Genomic DNA, 7,806 nt, shown 5'->3' with positions numbered 1-7,806 from the left:
TTTTCTCCCTGGAGGAACAGCTTTATGAACGATGAGGGACTGGATGTGCAGTGAGCACAGCAGAGGCACTGCCACCTGGGACTTCAGCCCAGGGAGCTGAGTTGCAGTTATCAAGGAGGAAAAGGTAAACATTTATATGCTTTTATGATTGTACATGTTCATAGTGCCATTTGAAAAGTGTTTACTGACGGCAGGAGATAAGAATATTAAGTGTGGCACTGAAATAATGGCCTTGATGCAGGCCATGGCTGAGCCCAAGCAGCTGCCCAACATGGCAAAAAGCAATCAGGCCACTGACAGAGCTGCTAAGAAGGCTACTGGGGGCGATCTGTTCTCTGAAAGCCACTGGAGGTGATCTGTTTTCTGGGGCCTTGATCCCCCAGCTAGACTTAGATCCCCTTTGAGGCTAATGACTGGGACTCTGTGACATTTGGGATGGCACAGCTAAGTGGAGACAAATTTATCACGGGCTTGTTCCTCTACTTAAAACTTTGATAAAGCCTCTTTTGAGACACCTACACACATACGAGGTATGATACCTTAATGGTTTGGGGGACCTCATTTGGGAAAACCCCATTTACAATGGACTCTTCATGTGCTTGCCTTAATGGATTTGGTGAGACTTCATTTGGGAAGATCCTGTGTGCAACAAACTGTTTATATGTTCAAGGTGGTCCAAGGACAGAAAGGTGACCCACTGCACAGGAAGCCCAACACATAGGGGGCCCAACCCTTTCGATCACTTACAGTTTCACTCGGTATTAGTAGATATCTTTTCTGGCTGGGAATGGAGAGAGCATCTAAAGCTCCAATATGGGCTCCTACCAGGAGCTGCTGGCCCAGGACATGGCCTTTGCTGAGTTCCTGTACATGTCCAGCATGGAGCAGGAACAAGCCTCAGAGGATGATTGGAAGGTGGATATCAGCAGTCCAGGGAAAGAGGATAAGCAGGTAGAAAATGACATGCTGGTGATGGACACCATGGACAGGAAGCTGTGGAGACAGCTCAACAGCCCCTCATTCTACAGCAAGGATGTCAACAAGCTCCACAGCCAAGAAGGAAGGGACCTGAAAACCAATGAGGCTCACAGAGCCCCATTGTTTACAGGACCCAGGAGCCCGAAGAGCCCTGGGCATTTCACAAGTTGACTATTCCATAGCTGTATTCTTCTTGTGGTCTGCACCTGGATCTACTGCACAATGTCCCGTGGTCTCCCATGAACTTCAAGTGGAGCCTCAGTGGGAACGTGGTGTCCCACAAAAGGTCATCAAGATGTTCATAGGCTCCCCTCCTCCATGCAAAGCAATAATGCACATGCTTTTGAATCAGAGATAACCCAGACAGTCAGAAAAGTAGAATAGGGTATTGCTGTTTGCCCATCTCTGAATAAGGATATCCCCTAGAAGCAGGCTTAAGTTAAGCCCCTAAGAAATAGTTTAGGGGAGACCCTTCCTAACACCCAAGGGTAAGTATGGTAATATAACCATGAGTAAAAAGCAGGGTACAACAATATGCCAACTGAGTCGGTCAAGTACTAACCACTATGTACAAATTTGCCTCTTTTAGTTCTCCACCCTAGATGGGAACAAAGAAGTAGAAGAGACCCTACGAAGTGCCTCTAACAGCCCACACCTTGTTGAAGTTGTCAGAAAAGAAACCTTGGGTCCATCATATCAGAGTAAAGAGGTGTCCCATGGAACAAGAGAACCAAGCCCCCAGCCTTTAGGTGACCTAAAGTAACTGTTTAAGGAAGGGGAGAAATGAAAATGTTAATATTTTTTTTACTAACCTTTCTTTGATTATTTGTTCTGTGTATAGGATGGAGAGACAACTCCCTAGTGAGGATTTCCCTGGACTTTCACCTCTTCTGTTGCTTGTCAATCCTCACTGTTGTATTTGTTGTTTATGAATTTTTTCACCTAGTAATCTGTTATTGTAAATATACTGCCAAAAATTTGCAATGACCTACATAAATATTAACCTTCCATCTGAAACATCATCCCCATTTTAGCAGGAAGTACCTCAATGACTACGTTGCCCCTCCTCCCACAGATATGGAAGGGAAATATTGAGAGTGGGGAATATGTGACAGAGGGAATGGCCTGGAAAAGAAAAGAAAAAAAAAAAAAAAAAAAACAGCAAAAAGATTTTCTGTTTCTTTAAAACTTCCCCCAGTCTTTTTGGACCTGCAGCCTGGCCTGCATCCCTGAGGCGATTAAGTCTTTTGTTAAATCTCACAGGCTTTGTCTTAGGCAGAGATGGGACAATTAGAATAGTTAACCATAGTAATCCCCTGAGGCTGAGAACCCTCCCTTTAAAAGCTCTGTATTTCTGCCTATGTTTAGGAAATCTGGATTTTGAGATGAGAAGGCCTACCATTTTCCTCCTTTGCAAAGTAAACTCTCTTTCCTTCCTCCCCAAACCACTTGTCCTTATTCTTCTGATTTGGCCTCGTGGGCAAGTGGCCGAGTCTTCAGCAACAAAACCACAGAACATAAAATACATAATTGTTGGATTAAACTTTGAATGTGGAGACAAGGGAGAAGGCAGGAAGTAGTGACTCTTAGATGACTGCATTGTAACTCTATCGGCTCTTTTCATGAGGTTAAAATCCTGCTAAAATCTCATCCGCCCAGCTCTCCTTCCAAGGCCATTTGGTTCTCTGCCAAACTCTATGTAATAAAAAGAGACTGCAGACTCTCTGAACACAGAGCTGCAGCTTTTTAGGGAAGAAATCAAAACGTGGTCACAAGGTAAGACTGAAATATTCTGGGAGATTTTTAGTCAGGTTTTACAAAGTAAGATCTTGGGTCCACGGAGAAATTTTTGCAAAGTAAATGATTAGGCCAATTTGTTATTATGATTACCAGCAGCATTAAAAGTTGACCATAATAGTTGCTACTAATTCATAATTCCATTTTGCTTTCCTTTGGTAATTTTTAAAATTATTAATAAATTGCTAAAATAAATTGTAATAGTCTTTATAGTAAATATTCTCCTCCCTCTCATGAAACTTTATAAAAATCAAAGTCAATAATTCTACTTCATACTCCTAATGCTTAAGACAAACCTACTTGCAATTGCTTACAAGCAGGCTTCAGTAAAAGAGGGACAAATAGAACTTAGAAGTACCACCCCCTCAAAAAGAAACCATTTGTGAAAAAAATGACGAATTTACATTATAGACCTAAATAAGTAACTGAGACAAAAATCTCAATCAATGGAGGTTTATTAAGCCAAAGTTGAGGGCATGCTGGGGGGTGTGTGTTGGGGGGGGCGGGCAACATAAGCCATAAACAGAAAAAACTGTGGCTGTTTTTTCCAAAGGGTAATTTGGAATTTCTAGTATTTAAAGGCCTACAGAAAAAAGAGTAGGTGGCTGTGGGTAGTGAGAAAAAATGGTCTTTTGTGAGACTGAGGAAGATCTACATTTTACTAAGATAAGGTGAATGTTAGAAGACAAGAAGGGGGTGAAGAAAGCATCAATTATGTAGATGTCCCTGGGTAGGTAGAAGGATGTTTGATCCAGTCTTGTCTCTGTTCTGCCATAAACTTGTAACTCATTATTAGTATGGAATCAAACAGACTTTGGTTTTAGGAGCTAGGCATAGACTGTGGACCTAAAGGTACAATTTGCATGTTGTTGCTTATATGGGAAGGTCAGCAAGAAATTTCCTTAAGGAATATCTCACAGATGCCTGAGGTCTTTACCTTCCCTTTTGCATAAGAAGTTGGGGCTGTGGCCCTGAGATTTGTCTTTTCTCTTTACAACATCCTAAATGGATAAATTCAAAAGCTCATTAGTTTTGCTACTATTCTTCATTTAGAGACTTTCCTTTGAAGATTGTTTTCTTCTCTTTATTCCTTGCTTCCTGCCTCCTGGCAACTTTCACTCCTCACACTTTTCTCTGCCTTATCTTTCCACCCATGAATATATGCCACCAGCCTATTTTAATATAGAAAATGACACAAAATCCAGAAGTATGTCTTGTGGCTGCACACAAGTCAGAGCCTTGAGCATGAAGTGTCTAGGGCGTGGAGCGGCTGGATCTTCCAGACTCTCCCTCCCTCCCCTACACTGCACCTTTTCAGCTTGAATCAGCCTTCTGTACCACCCCAAGGTCCTATGCTATTTCCAGCATTCTTACCTATTGCTTCTCACATCTGTCTTTCGAATACTTGATGCTGCTCTTTTGATTTCCTTCCGGAAAATGCATAGCTCTGCATTTAGAAAACTTCAGAATCCTCTACGTTCCAAAGTTTAGGGTGCTTGAATTGAATCACACAGCTGGGTAGCATCTTAAACAGTCAAGAACTATTAGCACAAGCATCACTCTCCTCAGCTCACATTTTATATTTTCTACATTCTTCTCTGAAAGGATCTTGGATCTTCTACCAATCTTTGACTAGTTACTTCATAATTGATTTTTCTCAGCAACCTAGATGTTTATCTTTTCCCCATCACTGTTTACTTTACAGTATCTACAGCCAGAATGGACTTCTTTTCCCTTCTCATTTATAGAGAGGAAAGAATTCTGCGGCAAACTTTCACTTAGGGGCTGAAATAGTCAGAGCTGAAAACAAGAGAAGAGATTGAGAAATGGGAACTGCCACTCCTGGCCAGAATCTACCAAGGGTTAAAGAAACAGAGCTTGCAACTAACTCAGAGCTTGTAACTAACTTTGGGAAATAGATGCAAACTTCAATTGTGAAAAGTTCAGCTACTTCAAGGAATTAAATTATTACAGAAAAATACTGCAGAGGGGGGCAGCTATGGGAGAAATACACACACACACACACATACACACACACACACGTAAGGAAATATTTATGCCAGTAAATCTGATAGCATGAAGTCTCTTTTGGAGATGTGGGTATGACTATGCCAAAATCAATGTACCTTGCATTCAACAAGTTGAAATTTTAACAAACATGGTGGGAATCAAGCATGTCAGTCACAATTCTCCTCCTTTGTATCTCAATATATGGAAAAATTAAGACCAAAAATAAACTCCTTGAATAGCAGAGAGAAATTGATCTTAATTCTGACAAGGATGACAATAATAAAATGATGTTGGGTTCAAGGACTTCAGAAAATCATGGTAGAACCTAATCTGTGGGTTCTTTGGTGCTGACATCTGCATACAAAAGTAACTTTTAAGGTAACTCAGCCTTACATGAAGAGTGCAATATAGCATAATAGTAAAAAACACGGATTTTTAGAAGCAGACAGGCTTCAAAATCCATCATCCATCACTGACTAGCTGTGTGATTTGGGTTCTTACTTAACTTTCCTGAACCTGAATTTTTTCTGTGGTATAAAATGTGAAAAAACAAATAAGCAAAAAAAAAAAAAAAAAAAAACCAACAAAATCCTACTCAAGACAGGTGCTGTGATAGATAAAGCAAGTTAGAAGCAGTCATTACAGGGAACTTATTAATCACTGACCATTTACTAAAGGTGAGATATTTATGCCACCTTATCCTGTGTAAACCTTACAGCATCTCTGAGAAATAAATATTATCTTCTCCATTTATGAAATTAAGAAGGCAAGATTTGGAAAAATTGTACTAACCCAAGATCACAAAGTTAGTAAATTTCAGATCAGAGATTAAAATCCAGGGCCAGATCCTATTAAGAAAAAACGACTAAGAAGTAAGAATGAGTCCAAACTACATTTAGTGCATCTCTAATCCTCTTTGTGAAACCATTTTTTCAATTCAAAGTTTCCATCATTTTTAAACATAAAAATATTAGGGAGATGACATTAAAACCTTCTACCTATTTTCTTCAGGGCTACATTTACTGTTACATGAGCGAAAGAGTCTCTGCTAGCCTGCTAGCCAATATTCTTCTATGTAACTTCTTTTGCCATTCCCATTGCTACTGCCAGAACCAGGAGTCCATCCACACACAAACTTGGCTGGGTACTTTACTTTTAATCAGCACCCAGTCTACATTTAATTCCCTTCCACTTTGAATACCCCATAAATTATGATTGTCATAATTTTCCCTAGTAATATTAGTGCATCTGAGACCTTTTGCAACCGTAAGAATGTTTTGCTCGTTATTTACCTTGGAGTTCCTAGCAACGATTCAATATTTCCTTAAAGAATTTAACAGAACTTCATAGTTCTGCCTGTCTGCTGTGCTCAAATCTCAACCACTCTAACTTCTTAGCCCACTGGCTTATCAGTGGCAACTGTTTAAGAAATAATACTTAAGGCCAGGCGCAGTGGCTCACGCCTGTAATCCTAGCACTCTGGGAGGCCGAGGCGGGTGAATCGCTCGAGGTCGGGAGTTCGAGACCAGCCTAAGCAAGAGCGAGACCCCGTCTCTACTGAAAATAGAAAGAAATTATCTGGCCAACTAAAATATATATAGAAAAAAATTAGCCGGGCATGGTGGCGCATGCCTGTAGTCCCAGCTACTCGGGAGGCTGAGGCAGTAGAATCGCTTAAGCCCCGGAGTTTGAGATTGCTGTGAGCTAGGCTGATGCCACGGCACTCACTCTAGCCAGGCCAACAAAGCGAGACTCTGTCTCAAAAAAAAAAAAAAAAGAAAGAAAGAAAAGAAATAATACTTAAGCTGTTTACAGTTTCTTTTTAAAGAGGGGATTATATGCTTTTCCCTACTTTTCTTTCATTTGGGGAATCATTACATTCAAACATGAACTTCCTCAAACCTGAATTTATTAGTTCCAAAATTTATCTTTGCTGAGGTTTTACTTTCCCATTATTTTTATACATATATTATTTATCTACATTCTTTAGCAATCCTATTTAACAATACTTTATCAGTAGTCAGCAAAACTGCTTCATATCGGTAAATTATTATTACTAGCATTATTAATTTTCCTTGAGTAGTATTTCATTCTAAACTTTTTAAAAAGTTTCAGCCACAGAAACAGGTACCAACATTCATTCTGATGTAATTGGTGACTATCTTTAGCTTCCTGTTTTATCTCCCATAAGAAAATAATCATTCCTAGACCCGTTATTGGCAGATGGAAACAAGACTGACATGAGTGGCATATATTTCTGCATGGCTAAATTTCTTTGGGGAAATAAGACATTCATTAGCTGAGAAACAACATTCATCCTCAGTAACTCTCAACGTCCTCCAAGGCCTGCAGAACTCCAACCATTTTTATTTTTAAAGACTTCTTGCCCATGCCTGAGAAGGGTGGCCAAACTCTTCTGAAAGTTACCTTAAGGATTCTGCTTTAGCCTAAAGAACACCTCAAAAGTCCCCATTATCACTTCTTAGCCTTTTGGCTAAGATCAAGTGTAAATTCCCTTGTCAATGAAAAAGACCCCAAACTCTGTAAATTAATTCAAGAGGTTTATTCTGATTGGAATATGTGCAACCATGGCCCGGAGAGCCACGCCCAAGAAGCCTTGAACAAGTAGTCTCGCCAAGGTTGGGTCACAGTTTGGTTTTAAACATTTCAAGGAGACATGAATTACACATAAAGTTACATAAAGTGTAATTCAATCAATACGTGGAAGGCACAATATTGGTTTGGCTTGGAAAGGCAGGACATCTCAAAGTGGGACATTACAGGTTATAGGTGGGTTTAAAGATTCTTTCATTTGTAATTGGTTAAAGAAATGAAGCTTTGTCTAAAGGCCTGGAATGTTTTAAGTTAAGATAAGGAAGTCTGTTAGTCAGAGATAAGCCACCAGATACATACTTGGATATGTACTCAGACTCAAGGGATCTGTTAAGTAAACTGATGACCTGTAGGTGTGGTTTAAGCTTTGTCTTGCATAGCTTTCGGTCTGTTAATGAGTTATCTCCA

The 7,806-nt window shown here is 40.0% G+C and overlaps 1 protein-coding gene across 4 annotated transcripts in view; it reads left to right on the top strand.

Annotated features, from left to right (window-relative positions):
• Positions 1 to 2,717: 2,717 nt before the first annotated feature.
• IL33 (interleukin 33) overlaps positions 2,718 to 7,806 on the top strand; it is a 37,516-nt gene continuing 32,427 nt past the window's right edge. For 2 of the 4 annotated variants that reach the window (XM_045563858.1, XM_045563856.1), the window contains exon 1: positions 2,730 to 2,754. The gene's annotated coding sequence lies outside the window, so the exon portion shown is untranslated. Of the gene's footprint in view, positions 2,755 to 7,806 lie in introns of all 4 variants that reach the window. The other 2 variants (XM_045563855.1, XM_045563859.1) reach the window with 2 other exon arrangements.

Source organism: Lemur catta, chromosome 10, assembly GCF_020740605.2.
Source record: "Lemur catta isolate mLemCat1 chromosome 10, mLemCat1.pri, whole genome shotgun sequence".
Classification (NCBI taxonomy): Eukaryota; Metazoa; Chordata; class Mammalia; order Primates; family Lemuridae; genus Lemur; species Lemur catta.
The sequence above is the reverse complement of the archived record's forward strand: the minus strand, read 5'-3'. Positions and strand labels throughout refer to the sequence as shown.